Source organism: Passer domesticus, chromosome 10, assembly GCF_036417665.1.
Source record: "Passer domesticus isolate bPasDom1 chromosome 10, bPasDom1.hap1, whole genome shotgun sequence".
NCBI lineage: Eukaryota > Metazoa > Chordata > Aves > Passeriformes > Passeridae > Passer > Passer domesticus.
The window spans coordinates 9,098,430-9,113,156 of record NC_087483.1 but is presented as its reverse complement, the minus strand read 5'-3'; the positions used below and the strand labels follow the sequence as shown (position 1 = coordinate 9,113,156).

The 14,727-nt window shown below is 39.3% G+C and overlaps 1 protein-coding gene and 1 long non-coding RNA gene across 6 annotated transcripts in view; one reads left to right on the top strand and one right to left on the bottom strand.

The window, feature by feature from the left end:
* The window catches only part of ERBB4 (erb-b2 receptor tyrosine kinase 4), a 578,878-nt gene that overhangs the window by 71,497 nt on the left and 492,654 nt on the right, over positions 1 to 14,727 (bottom strand). The window lies entirely within an intron of this gene.
* On the top strand, positions 8,080 to 10,087 carry LOC135309114 (uncharacterized). Its single transcript, XR_010369440.1, has 3 exons — positions 8,080 to 8,183; positions 9,586 to 9,711; positions 9,794 to 10,087. It is a non-coding gene; the product is annotated as an uncharacterized LOC135309114 (long non-coding RNA).

Genomic DNA, 14,727 nt, shown 5'->3' with positions numbered 1-14,727 from the left:
TAAAATCTCATAAACTCATGTAAACTCAAACTTCCTGTAAAAGCTTGCACAAAGAACAAGCTTTGACAGGAACTTCTGGATCCATCACACATCCACTGATTTGGTGAGAGGCAGCACTACAGACCCCATGAAGGGCCAGAGAGTCCATGCAGGACTGCAGCTCCAGGTGTGAGCCCTGAAGAGCAGCATTCCTGCAGAGGTGTGCAGCTGTGTCACTGGGAGAAAGACCAACACCCCCAGGCCAAGCTAAACCAGACAAGGGTTGTTTTTCCAGCACTGGGCCAGGCTGGTGTCATCCTTCACTGGGTGGCCTTTGTATCATACTCATTCTTTATCCATCATCCTAAAAATCAGTCCCTGTTAATTGATGCTGTGCCTGAAAACATGGATCTGAAACTGATCTCAGTGGCTGTGATCTGCAGTTTTCCAACAGACAGAAACTAAAAGTTTTTTCAGAGAATTCCACACTGCTGGGGAGCAAAGAGTACACACTGCCAGAGAGCAATGCCAGGAGTCCTCAAGAATGCTGCAAACACCTCTGCCATTCTTTCTGTCCCTGCCTCCAAGATATCTTCCACTGGAAATGCATGAGAGCCAAACCCTATCTTGCTTGTCACAGCTGTACCTGTATAAATATCAGCAATCCCCTCTCACAAGGTGTGATTAATTACACAGCAAAGATTTCCGAGGAAAAAAGGTGATTGCAGCAGTCTGCTAATGAGGCTGATCAATTCAAATACTTTCTTCCTTCCCCAAAATTTCATTCCAGGTTGTTTACTCTGCTCTCTGAAATTAAGCAGTTGTGTCTACACAGCTAACACACCTTTGATTCTCCAATTCACTGAACATTTGTATTGTACTGGAAGTAAATATTTGCAGCTGGAGAGTAGACAGTCGAGAGTTTAAACATAACTATTGCTATTTCTATTTATTCCAGCCTATTTTTTCTGCCACAATGGAAGGGATAAGACAAGAAACTTTCATCTAAAAGGTGTTTTTTGGATTACACAGTGCTAAAGGCACAGGTTTCCTACCGAGAGTTTGCAGCTGCCAGCACAACACCTGGTCAGTACCACCTTTTGGCACAAACACAGCACACATTCATGTGTTCTGAGATTCTGAGCAATTTTTTCTGCAAGTAGGATTACATACAGAATGCTGATGCCATAAAAAAGTGATATATGAGATTAGAATAATAATAACAAAACCAATAATAATAATAACAACAATAATAATAAGCAATAATTATAATAATGTTCTATATATAATGTAGTATATATCATGCTATATATAAAGTAGAAATAAATATTGTAAATAATAATATTTATTATTTTTAACATTTTAACAAGTGCCCCCATTTTCCAGCCTCCACTGGTTCTGGTGACTGTCATTCTCCAAAGGAGCCTGCTGGGTTCCTGTTAACTATGTCTAGCTTCCCAATTTCCAGACATTATCTAGTGACACTGCTGGTTTTAGTCTGGCATTCCCCCTCAGGATATAGCTGAAACCAATCAGGTAAGTAATTAGGCAAAAGATGATCACAGTGAGGTTAAAAATATAATGGAAAAATGAATATTTAAAAAGAGCTGAATACACAGTTTGGAGAAAATAGAATTGATGGAAAATGACAACTCCTCACGGGCAGAAAGAAGGGTGGAAAAAGCAAGGCTTTTCTAATGGCTTTTGGAGAAAGGGCAAAGTATTTTTAATTTTCACACTAAATTATTGCAAAAATACTAAAAAAAGATTAAAGTCTGTTAAAAGTCCAAATGGAGAATTACCTCTGCAGCAGACACATAACCTAGCCTGATAAAGTTGCAATCCTTGCAAAGGCTATATTAAGAGTTTTGGCTTCCTCTGAATTTCTTCTTTGCCTCTTTCTACAGCAAATGCATTTTTCTTCAAGTAGGGATTGTTTGGTTTGTACAAATGCAAAGGCAATTTTTTACATGAGTCCTAAACTTTCAGTAATGATGTCCCCAAGTTTTTCATTCTGAGCAAAAGCTGCAGAAAAACAGAAGTATTACATGGACATGAGTAACTGATACAGCCTGCAAAATCTGCAAGCATCCTAAATCCCCTTTGGATTCCAGGAACAGAATCAATTCTGAAGCAGTGGGCTGTGCCCCTTCCTGCCCATTTATATTAATCTTGTGTACAAGGGTCCTGAACCAGGTGTTGGCAACAAGCTCAGATAATTTGGATGACTACTTAGCAAGTATGGCTGGCCAGGAATCCTTTTTGAAAGCTGTGTCCCTCATAAAATGATTTATCACTACTGCTACAGCTGACCTCCCATATAATTTTTATTTAGCCTGAACAAATCCCATCACAGATGCTTTGACTCCAATGGATTTTTTTGCAACTAGAGGGGATTTGCTCACCTATTTTCCAAGGGATTTACAGTAAAATATAAAGCTTTGGGTCTATACTATTTGGGTCTGTACTATTTTAGCTAAATACCTGACTGAATGGGGTGATACAGCTTCATCAAAAAGCCACTCCATATTGTAACAGGGCTCCTGAGGAGAAAGAACCACAGAGTTTCAAAGCACTGGAGAAACATTTAGCTGAGTACTCCAGGCCCCTGTAAAACACTTCTTTTGTGGGCTACTTTGCCATGAAGCTGTAAAATGGGAAAAGAGAGAAGGGTAAAAAATGGACGTGGTGGAGAAGGGGGAGAAATTACATTTAATAGGGATATAAAATTTCACCTGACTCAGATCAAATGCTTCTGTCATTGCTGTCAGGCAAAATTATGGCATCAGTATTAACAGTGCATGCTTTTGAATCTGTAGTTCTACTTTTCATATTGATTTGTGGCAAAGGGTCAATACAGAATCTCTAAAGAAGTACATATGTACAGGTTTGGGTGTGAGTGGCAGGCAGCAATACTAAGTCTGTGTGTGCAAGCATGTGCATATTCTGTTTCATTTTTCTCCCATTTGCCACATGAACATCTTTTCAAACACATTCATTATTGTGACAACAGGTTGAATCTGCAATTCACCATCTGCCTAAACAACATTAACCTTCATGCAACCTTATATTATTATTGTTTGGCTTTGTCTGAAATTCAAAATCCCCCTAATAGAAGGTGGAGGGACAACCCTTGCACTTGGCATCATCTGTTCTATTATACACACATATCCACCTGGAAACTTGCATTTCAGATGGATTTCCAGCTCCAATTTCTTAATGCCATTTGGGCACGGTGTCTCAAACACAACCACAGAAGGTACAATAAAAGATACCCATTAACCACTTCAAGGTTCATTTCATGGTTTCACTCATGAAACTGCCAACAGGAAACTGAAGCAGTTTTTCTCACACTTTTGCAGATGCTGAGATTAATATTTCTGCAATATTAAAGATATCTTTATATAAAATGTAAACTTTTATATATTAAATTGTTGCTTAGATAGTGGCAGTAACTCGAATGGCTTCTCAACTACATACTCAGCATACTTTGATCCAGAAAGGAGAAATCTAGGAGGGTTTTCAAAAGCCTTTTCAGAGACAATATTTGGCTTTTCTTATTGCTGAAAAGAAGATGCTGGGCCTTGGCTTTTCATAAATGTATAGCCTTTAGCTTCTTCTGCTCCCTCTCCTTCCAGAGCACACTGCTCCATGCCATCAGTCCTCTGCTCAGTTCCACACTGATCTTTCCTCTGTTGCTACCAATATCTATTAGCAACATATTTTCATAAATACTGTACAATTGACTTCTGTCATCCACTAACACTCTGCACATAACCTTCAGAAATTAGGTTGGCAGTGACTGGTCTCTGCCCCAAACCCCTTTGAAATCTAACTTTGTAGGAAGGAGGTTTTCTGTAGTGATGAGGTGTGAGTCCAGTTGCTCAGATCTTACCCTTTTTTTCCCTCCCTGTGAAATTGCATGGGCACAGGTTGAACTGATATGGAATTAAAACACAAAGTGGCCACTACAACCAAGCTCCCAAACATGCTTGGATCTCTGGGAAGGCTGAATCTGGGCTGGAATTCTGAAGTTTCTGCTCCTCTCTGGTCATGACCAAGTAGACCTGCCAGTAGGAGGTGCTGCTCTGGGAATGTTGGAGTCCCACTCCCACAGAGGCTGAATGAGAAATCTGAGGACTCAGACACCAGTGATGGCAAAGATGTGTCACTTTGAAAATAAACATCTTTGTTTTGTTTCTGCATGCTTGTTTGCTCTAAATGCCTTAGCTAAGCCTCAATAGCAATATTTCACTGTGAGAACATTATCTCCTGACAATTATGCAATTCTATTAACATCATTGCCTTTTTAATCTATGAAAGGTTACATTAAACAGAAAGAAGACACACAGGAGACTAGAGAAAGGAAAGTACCTAGCCTTTCAGGATAAAAAAAGGAGAAAGATTATTCAAATGATTATCCTGACATTTATTTTTATATGATGAAAAATAGAACAAGAAACATAACACTGTTTTGGTGACCTGAATGCCAGCAGAAAGTAAATTAAAACTCACAAAATAAATGCAAACGACAGGACAGATTCTTCCCTCTGTTCAGATATGTTTACAAGGATGGGATGAATAAAATTTAATGGGAAATAGCTATTTTGTGAACCTGTCTGCAGCAGCCATTACTGCACTGCCTGAAAAAGCAGATGGAAGAGGATGATTTAAGGTTTGCTACCTTACAGAGACCCCTCACTGCCTAAAGAGTCAAAGAAAACCAAAATCAAGCACCACTTTTGAAATATTAGCAGTCTAATAGCCTTCAGTGCCATAGGGTGAAAAAACAACTGACATTTATGCACTCCCCAGCACAGGGTGAATATTCCAGCAAAATTTCCAGCAGCCAAGCCCCTCCCACAGTACAGCCCCAGGAACACTCATTCCAAACCCCCAAGCCCAAGAGAGCTGTCTGCAGCAAAGAGGAGCTCCAGGCTTTCTCTGCACCTGGAGATGCAGCATCACAGTGATGAAAACACAACAGCTGCACAGAATTTGCTTATTTTTTTTTAATTCACAAAGCTGGGGGAAAAAGCCCTTAATTAATCTAATAGGTTATACATTGAATTCTTTGCTCAGTTCTCCCCAGAAGGCTCCTAATCTTGGCTACAATTCAAACTCCTCTCAGTGTCCAAACATTCCACTGCTTTAGTTCCTCCCAAAGTGCCAACTTGCAGCTGGGGTCGCTGGCCAGCAGCACATGAACCTCTGGGAGCTCACAAAAGCTCCTCTGACTCCCCAAGCACTTGTGGCTTGTGCTCTTAAAATAACCCTGGGAGAAGGTAGACAAATGCATGGAAAAATGGAATTGTGCATTTTTCTTTCTAAAGCTGAAATAAACGTGCACATGTATATTTTATCAAGTATGGGCAGAAGACAATTGAGACAGCAGGGAATTTACTGATTCTCCACTACAATGGACTCATTTTCCCATCTCATAGATCCCACTAGTTATTATCAGAAAAATCTGCTTATGGCCATTATCTGTTCAAGTACATCTGGAATGGCTTATGACCTGTACTTCACTGACTCTGCATGGCTTGAGGACTCTGTCTACTCTTCTCAATGCCATCCTGCCTTTGTACACAGAGTAGGAGGGATTTGCAACCACAGCCCCACAAATACAGGTTGCGGAGGTTACTTTCCCTGTGTTCTGTCTCTGCTTGAGAGGTTGGACAGTGAATGGAGAAGGCAGGAGAATAAACTGGAGGGCATCTTGCTTGGGAGCTGGCACTGTTTCTGCAGAAGCTGAACAATGGAAAATTGCTGAAGAATTCTGGATTTGCACCCCTATTTGCCACTGGGGCAAAACCACTAACAGCCAGGTTAGGATGCACTGCACATGTACTTGTGTCCTGGATTGCCAAGCAAATTGTATTCTATTTGCCATCTGCATGGCAGTTGTCTTCTGTTCAGTGGGCAGTTTGCCTTATCTCTTCCACACCCACTCCTCCCTCTGGGGAGACATCTGCTGATAACAGGCTATTGAGTGTCACTGTGTGACTGATAAAACCACAGCATCCCATTGTAAGATGCTCCACCCAGTGGGAGCAGACAAGCATTCCTACCTGGATATAATCTTGAACTCTGGAATACCAGCATGGCTTTCTCCAGTGGATTTCCCAGAGGAACAGCTGCCTCTTCCACTGGATCTTCAGAGGAAGACTACACCTTTCTACAGGATCCCTGCTCCAACAGAACCACCTGAAACTCCAGGACTGCAGCCACAATTCCAATTGGACTGCTACCAACACCCAGACCAACAGGCGTCAGGTTGTGTTCTGACTCTGTCAGTGTTGTTTTGGTTTACTGCACTGTTTATTTTATCTTTTTATTTTCTTCCCTGAAAAAGAACTGTTATTCCTGCTCCCATTTTTTTAAATTTGCCTGAGTGCCCCTTAATTTCAAATTTATAGCAATTTGGAGGGAGGGGGTCTACATTTTCCATTTCAGGGGAGACTCCTACCTTCCTTAGCAGACACCTGTCTTTCAAAACCAAGACAATGAGTAGAGGTGTCATGAGCTGGTCCTTGGAATTCAAACTGCTACCAAGCAAATCACATTTCCTTTGAAACTCTGTATATTCAGCCCTTTAAATGTTTTCAGAGTTCCTCACCTCACACTGCTCCTTTCCTAATTTTCTCTTTGAGATTTGTGCTCTGCACATGGCTGCCGTCACACAAAGGTAAAACAATACTAGCAGTTCAGTATGCAGTATTATTCAGCATAAGGCAGGAAAGTACAGGAGCACTTTTTAGACTTTATTTTGTAGTTCTGATAATGTGCCTCACCACTTCCATGAATTGGAAATTTCTAATTTTTATTTCTAATGGTGCTCGTGACAGAAGTATTTGCTTGCCCTTTACTAAACAGTCAGAATTACTCAGCCTGGAACTCCACTTTCTTACCTTTCTTTAGTTCATATCAAATGACTGTATTTATAATATTTTATAATAGAAATAGAGGGTAATGCCTGTTGCAAGTCACAATCAGAGACCCAACACTTAGAAAAACCCTGTACAGAATGTTACTTTGGTTGTTACTGGACATCACTTGGGCTTGGAATACAGAAGTTAGACAAAAGGGAAACTTACACCAGCCCACATGTTCTCTGGGAAGAGCTGTGAGTAGACACAGTAGAAATGTCAGAAGGACCTCTCAAGGTCACTACTCCAACCTCCTTCTCAAAGCAAGACAATCACCAGTGCTGAGTCTACTATTTAAATATTTAGTGTGTTTTTAAAACAAACCAGCAATTGGCAGACATGTTTTCTAAATTATTCATTTTTTCATGGGCAATGAGTAAAGATCTATGGATGAAACCATCACACATCTCTCTCCAGCTGTAAGAAGGCCTTTCACTGGATCTGTGTGGTGACCAGTTGTTATTCTACTTATACTGAGTTCAAACAATGAAAAAATACCACTTGCAGTCATGGTTTTCCTACTGAAGTCTGCTTGAAATAAAACTGAACACTGAAATAAACTGGCTGCACCAAGACAACAGAGCAACATTTGAGAACACCACATTTTTTCTTACCCCAGGCTGAGGTTTTCACAAAAGTCTGAGCTATTTAGGCACTGAAACCTTGTTGATATTCCAACAACTATGATACAGAAGTGTCACTCACACACCAGCATCACCTACACACACCAGTGGCCAATAATGACACATTTGGGCAATATTAATACACCTTGTTTCTGCAGGACACATAAATTAGTCCCTGTGGGGACTAGTATTATGGGCTGTAATTTCAGCTCAAGCTTCTATGACAATACAAGCCAAGAGACTGCTGTCTGCAGCACACTGAACCTAATGAGACATGGCAGCTTTGGAAAGCCATCTATAGTTTTCCTTGTAAATGGCATGCTGTCCTAATAAATGAAATGGTTTTACATGCCTTTTACCAGTTTCCACTAAGGCTAGCTCAATTTCAGAACTCTTTCTTTAATTGTGATGTTATCTGAGAAGAAGTCTTTCCAAATGCCAAAGTAAATGAGCATCAACAAGGTGATGGATGAAAAAAGGAATGTACTCTGCAGGCAGACATCAGAATGTAGAGACAGATTCAATTACATAACATTTACCTGGGCTCTTATGTTCCAGTCTTTCTATTAGATCACCATGCTTAAGCCCAGACACTTTCAAAAGATTGTAGCTGGCCAGGAAAATCTGTTTGCTGGAATGGGAAAAGCTTTGGGTACGTAAACATTCAGAGGAAGTTTTCCTCTGACTGCTAATCAGAAAGAAGAGAAGAGCCATCCAGCTCCATATGGCACCCAAGAACATTGGCACCCTTGAGGCAGAATTACCTGACTCATTTTACGGCTTAGCAAAAAGTGCGACTCTTTTGGAGATTGCTGATGTTCCACACGAAGGGCTGGCTTTCCTTTGGGTTCTCACTTGTTTGTTTGGTTTTTTTTCTTTTTTCCTAAAGAATCACAGGAAGTACTTGGCAATAAGCCAGGGATTGCGTTTCAGAAACTGTACAGAAAATACCTACAGAGTTGTTTTTTCTGTTATTGAACCTGTACTATTAGGAACATTAGAAAAAGTCATGTGCTACAGATCTGCTGAGGTTAAAATACCTGCTGTTTTTAACAATCTCCAATTGCTGCTGGGCTCAAAATACCATTAGCTGTCTCTCTTCAGGGCAGTGAAAGCTCATGTTATCAATTATAAAAAGAATACTACTTGTAAGTCTCTGCTATCCATTTCTGGTAAGTTTTGGCTTCATAAACCAACTACAGGCCATAAATGATGTGGTGTCTTGTGTCAACTGCATCTGGAAAACCAAAAATTTAAACTACATAATGCAAGTCCACAGACACATCTGTGTTCCTAATCATTCTTACTCATGGCATTTGTGACTGTTTTAACTGGCTCAAACACTTTTGACATTGCCAGGTTATGCTCCTCGTGGTGTGGATAGAGAGATAATGACATTTTTTAAATGATTGAGATGGAAATAAAAGTATGCCCATGTAACTTGAGAAAACCAGCTATGTGGAGTATTCAACACAAAGATTTTAGCCTGACTTTTATGCATATTCCACATGTATTGAGACACATCTAACACTTGCCACCTGCCAGCTCTGATTTGACAAAACCCTGCAAGTGCTTGCTACAGCCCCTGTGAGTGCCCAGCAGAACTGGTTAACATAAACCACCTCCATCTAAAAAGTTTACCTAAAAGGGAGCTCACACAAGCACCCTGTTGGTGCAAGCCAAGAAAGCTGTAACATACAGCTACATTTAGCAATTTGCACACTCTCAGGAAACCAAGGTGAATGCTGGGTCTGGAAATTGGAATCTGACTCCTGCACCTCAGGCTGAGGTAAATAAGCAAACCTGTGACAGGTCTGGAATACATGATCTTATGAAATTCAATTAGAAGCAGCTGAGCAGTAACATTTGGAACGTGTGTAGTGCCTTTCACTAGATCCTCCAAATGCTTTATTTCATTTAGGGTGCAAGTCCATTTGCTGAAAAGAGTTCAACTCATGTGTCTAAACCTCATTAAAAATAAATAAAAAATTCTATTAAACAGCCAGGAATAAAATCCTACCCTTTCTAGCCTTGTATCTTGTCTTTTACCATAGAGTCCCATTTGAATCACTGCCTTCTGAACTGACACTGGGTGCAGGTGCCACTGGAGAAGACATGTTAGGCTAAGAAAGGTTTGAGCTGAGGAATCAGTGGCATTTTACTGTCTACTGCTTAAAAATGTAAGTGATCTTTTCTTCACCTTAATTTGTTCTGGGGCAAAAGCTCAAGATTAAAAACTGTGTCTGTTTCCCCTGTGTGCAGCCTAGATGGAGAGCAAGGCCATCAACTCATGGCCACCATGTGGAAGCAGAAGGCAGCTCCTGACAGGCCTTGCACACAAATTGAGTGTGAAATGAAAAACCCTCCCAGGTTACCTGCACTGAAAGTGCCAGGTGACTTCACAAGCTTCACTCTTTAGCTACAATCCACCTGCTGCAGCACAATTCCTGCAGTGCATGAGCAGGAGACAGACCCTGGGCACTGCTGCAATATTCCCTGCAATGCTTCTGCTTTTCTGCTTCTCATTTTGTGGATTCCCACTTTAGATACATTCACCACAGGAAGCTACACAACATTGGACCTTAGCAAAGAAATAAATTCAAGAATGCCATGTATAGTTTCTGTCTTTTGTTTGTTGGGCAAAACACCAAGAGCCCTAATACTTTGCTGCCAACACAAAAACAAGCATGTGCATGCACTAAAAAAAGGCCTTTTAACTTTTCTCTTAAAATTTCTCTCCCTTTCCTCAAGGAACTGTACATGATTTTAAATTGTTATGACACGTGACATCCTGCAATCATTCCGAAATCATAACGTGACATCATATCATAATAAAATACACAGTGGTAGTATCAGTTTCTTTTGAATTAGACAATATTAACAAGCATTAAGAGCATCAACTACTTAAAGAAAACTGACATATCCTATTTCTTTTTTTTTTTAAAGCATCTCCTGGTCTGTGTTGCAATGAAAGAGGCACTAAGAAGGAGTATTTTCAAAAGCTTTTAAATGTTATTTTTCTATATATTCTGTCACAAACAGAACGCGTTATCATATGATCCACCTGACATTCCGCAGTACACCTTCCAGGAAATAAAGTAAAAATTATGGATGTATTTAAAACTAACTTGCTTGAGCTAACTTCTAGATTAAATACGCCAAGTGCGTTTTTGCAGCTTTGTTTGGAGAGTATAATCTTGCTCTCTATTCAAATGTTAAAGTTCTGATCAGTGGCCAGCTCTGTCAGGCAAAAGGAGCTTCCTCATATGTTTTACATCAGTTGTTTTTAATCCCATTCATGCAACAGCCAAAGTAAAGACTGGCAGCCAAGCTGAAACCTGCTCCAAGGAAGGCCAAACAATATGCAAACAACCCTTGAGGTTTTTACAGAAGCACAAATCACCAGGCAAATTGGGCTAAACCACAATTTTCATAAAAACACCCAAAATCTTGGACATGATTCTGCCCTGTAGAGGAAGCCTTCATCACTTGTGTGGAGGAGAGAGAGAGCACAGAAAATGTGCATCGTGTTAGACTGCCCAGAGAAAGCGCCAAAAGCCTGCTCACTTTACAGATCATTTATTCATTATAATTTTCTGCAAATTAGCTCTAAAATAAGTGTGTTTCATGCAATTCCTGGCTGACCACCACTTAGCTCTGCCATGGTCCTTGAGGAAGCACAGTTCTAAACCAATCTGCAGTTTTCTATGACCAAAATAAAATGCCACAAATTAAATCCATGCTTATCCCAGTTGGGAGGCAAAGCAAAAAAAAAAAAAGCACACAACACAAACCCAATATAGAGCTGTCAAAACAAAGTTTTCCTATCATTTCTATGATTAAACTTCCTTTCTTTCTGACATTCATCGTTTTAAAAGGAGATGTAAAAAGGTTTATTATTAGTCTTAGCCGTATATTTCAAGATACACAGAACTGTATAGAGCATAACACCATTATTAAGATTTTAGTCTCAGAAAGACAGAACAGTGTATGGGAAAGAAAGTCAAGTAAGAGCAAAATTGGAAAGATTACAGAGAAGGAGGTAACAAGCTGTACTTGTACAAAGCAGAGTAGAAAAGAATTCATAACTAATGGGAGGGATGCAACAATGTGACAGACAAAATGAGACATTATCTTGTGACTACTGGTAATCCAAAAAGATGTGTAGGTCTGAATATCTCACCAGACACAATGAGAGTTGGGAGGCAAGATAGATAGGGAAAGACTGGGAAAATGTAGAATAAATTCCTTCTTCACTAAAATATTGTCCAGGTGGGTGAGCTCTGAACTATAATGAAGTGGTTTTAAACGTAGCCAAAATTGGAGACACTGTTATTTTATCTTTTCTCTGAGCTGCCAGTTTTGCAGAGTGTTTTGAGTCATTAGTCTCCAACACAAACTAGAACCCTTATGTTTAAATGTAATAAAGTCTTCATTAAATAATTCCATTATGTGTTTTTTCTACCTACTGTACACATAGTTATGAATTACTGATAGCAAGCCCTAGGCAAAGGCAAGGGGAAAACAGAGATGAAGTGAAAGCTTCATTTTCTTTCTTAGGGTGAAGCCTGCTGAACACACAAGATTGATTCTGATGTGTTTACTCACAAGAAGAGCATCATCATTGCATGAATACCCGGGTTGATTTCAATAAAAACTGAGTGATGCATTATTCAGTTCAGCTAACAGAATGAGAATCTGATTTAATTTGAATTAAGAAGGAGTAAGGTGAGAAAGCAAGAAACAGAAAAACAAGAAACAATCCAAAGTGCAAGCCACAGCTTGATCTCTGTCTCCTGAAGCTCCACATTCCAGACCTGAGCTGTCTCTGAGCAGAGTGTGGGTACACATTCTTTCATTGTTTATTCTTGTCCTGTCACTACTCAGCTTTAAAACAGGGAACCAAAAGCAATTGTGCCATCAAATTGTGCCCCTTAAAAGCAACTCTGCCATCCAGTCCACACTTACCTCATAAACTTACCAAGCTCCACCTTAAAAGTCAATTAATTATCTGCATTATTTTTACTGGGTTTGAGCACCTTACCACTTACAGTGGCTAATAACCTTCTTCTAATCTCCACCCTAAATTTATTCATAGCCAGTCAAGACTCATTCATTCTCATGCCACTGCTGTTTTTTACCTGACACACTTGTTCTCCTCTGGGGTATTTAACCATGCTAAATTTGTGGCTGACACTCAGCATACAAACCTGCATTTAGCTCGACTAAATACACCCAAACATTGAAACTCTCTTGTGGTGAGCCTCATATCCCCAAACCACTGCACCTTTTACAACCTGACTTCCATTTTTGGGTATAAGTGGATGCTTTTCACTGTTATCTGGATGAGATAAGGTCAGAGCTTTATACAGTAAAGACAACACACCTGTCTGGTGTATTTTAGACCTATAGTTACCTCTATGTGAGACCAAAAAGTTTGTATTTAAGTCCAAAAATGTGAAAAAAAAAAAAAAAAAAAAAACAACCAAAAAACCAAAACAAAGTCATTGCAGAAAGAGTCACCCTCCATTTCAGAAACACTAAATTCTCTATTTGTCTTGTGTATATAAATAAATTTTATGCCTCGTGTAAAGAAAACATTATTCAATGGCTTAGGAACCCTAAGCTGAGGAAAATAAAGGCAGTCTTATTTTCCAAAATAAATAAACCTTATTTTTCTAAAACTGATCTGGTTTATTCACATGAAACAACCTGACAAAAATACCATTTTAGAAAAAAAAGCTAAAAAATTCTTCTGAAAGACAGCTATATTTTTCTCTTTCTAATTTTAAGCATTAATTTAAAAAAAAAAAAAAGGTCATACAAATCCAGAGACTTTTCAAACGTCTCAAAAAAAATCTTCATTTGGAAAACTCAGACCTGCTCAGAACTGTTTCAGTTCAGGGTAACACATTCTTTTAATGCTTGCTATTTTCCATGGGACACATAACCCAGTTTTATTTCCCCTCTAATCAGGAGATATTAATGTGTTCCAGGAGTGTGGAATATGATTCCCTCTGCTAACACACACAGTGCATAAAAACAGAAGCAGCAAGGATTTTATTCTGGCCCATGGACTGTATATTAAAAAAAAAGTTAATATATTTTAATATTATAATAATATTATAGTATAATAATATAATAATAATATACAATAAGGTCTGTTGCATATATAACACATATAACAGATAACTATATATCCAATAATTTTATATCATAATAATACACACACACAATATGTATATTTTTTATATATATTTGTGTGTGTATGTGTTTTCCTTGGCCCCTGTTTTTTTGTAGTTATCCATGCAGCATAAGTTTTGTTATAAAATACAATGTTGAGACAAAGGTACTCACTAGGGAAACCAGCATTTTAATTTATGGGTATATAGAGAGAATAATCCAGCTTTTGTTTCTGAAGTTCTGCAACTTAAAAAACAGCCAAATACATGTATTTCTGGAATAATAATAAAAGCTTTGGGCTGACACATTTTATGCCACATCACAGTCCTGCAGAATTTTATGGCTGAGTTATAAACCTGAAAAATATGTGCTTATAATGGAAATCCTGACAGACCCTCATAGGGGCTCCTGTAATATCTTGAATTTGATTTAGGAGTGGTTTTCAATAATGCTTTCCCAAGCCAGTCTGCTGGGGACTGCTAGGGAAAATGTGATGTTGAGTGTGTCCCATGTCCCCAAACGCAGCTCAGTGTGCTTGATGAGAACGCTGGGGCATCAAGGAAAGCCTCCAGAGCTTCTCTAGCCTGGGGCTGTCAGGTCTCTAATATCAGAAACCCCATAAATGTCAGGGCTAAGTGCACCTTTCATTTAACAAAACAATAAATTGTCTGTCTCTGTGCAATAAATCGCTCATTGCTGTGCCTCCACAAGGCCTGATGTGATTTGTAAATGACTGGAAATTCTGCTTTGTTTTTTTTTTCCCCCTCACAATCATGAACCATGCTTCTGGGAACACTGGATTTTTAGAGAGAAGGGAAGAGGGAACCTACATGACCCATGAGCCAGATTAAGACTGGAGAAATTAGGATTATAACCAACTATAAACCTGTCCCATCCCGCAGTATAAAACCTTCAAAACCTTTATTATTTATGATTGTGAGAGAAATGAAGGAGCTGAGTCTTTTCTTAACCCTGGAGTTAGACAGGACAGCATAAGAGCTCTGATGGGTGGC